The sequence below is a fragment of the Bison bison genome, unplaced genomic scaffold, assembly GCF_000754665.1.
Source record: "Bison bison bison isolate TAMUID 2011002044 unplaced genomic scaffold, Bison_UMD1.0 scf7180017864293, whole genome shotgun sequence".
Taxonomy (NCBI): domain Eukaryota; kingdom Metazoa; phylum Chordata; class Mammalia; order Artiodactyla; family Bovidae; genus Bison; species Bison bison.
The window spans coordinates 1,262,819-1,263,370 of NW_011494865.1; the positions used below are offsets into that span (position 1 = coordinate 1,262,819).

Genomic DNA, 552 nt, shown 5'->3' on the forward strand with positions numbered 1-552 from the left:
GATCACAAAATAGAGGTCCTTGCAGATCGCAAAATAGAGGGAGGAACTATCCACAGAAACTCCTAAAAGATTTGAAACTGCTTCCTCTGGAGAGTGGGAAGGGGTGGGGGAGGCAGGGCCAGGAGCTGCTGTGTTTTATTATCTGCTCATCATTTCTATTGCATTTTTAAATCCATGTGTTCAGTCACTCAGTCATGTCTGACTCTTTGAGACCCCATGGATTGCAGCACGCCAGGCTTCCCTGTCCTTCAGTGTCTCCCAGAGTCTGTTCAAATTCATGTCCATTGAGTCGGTGATGCCATCCAACCATTTCATCCTCTGTCGTCCCCTTCTCCTCCTGCCCTCGGTCTTTCCCAGCATCAGGGTCTTTTCAAATGAGTCAGGTCTTCTCATCAGGCGGCCAAAGTATTAGAGTTTCAGCTTCAGCATCAGTCCTTAAAATTAGTATTCAGGACTGATTTCCTTTAGGATGGACTGATTGGATCTCCTTGCAGTCCAAGGGACTCTCAAGAGTCTTCTTCAACACCACAGTTCAAAAGTACTAGTTCTTCA

General features: G+C 46.4%; 1 protein-coding gene across 2 annotated transcripts in view; it reads left to right on the forward strand.

The window, feature by feature from the left end:
- The window catches only part of CLEC16A (C-type lectin domain family 16, member A), a 229,142-nt gene that overhangs the window by 38,569 nt on the left and 190,021 nt on the right, over positions 1–552 (forward strand). The gene's annotated exons all lie outside the window — the stretch shown is intronic.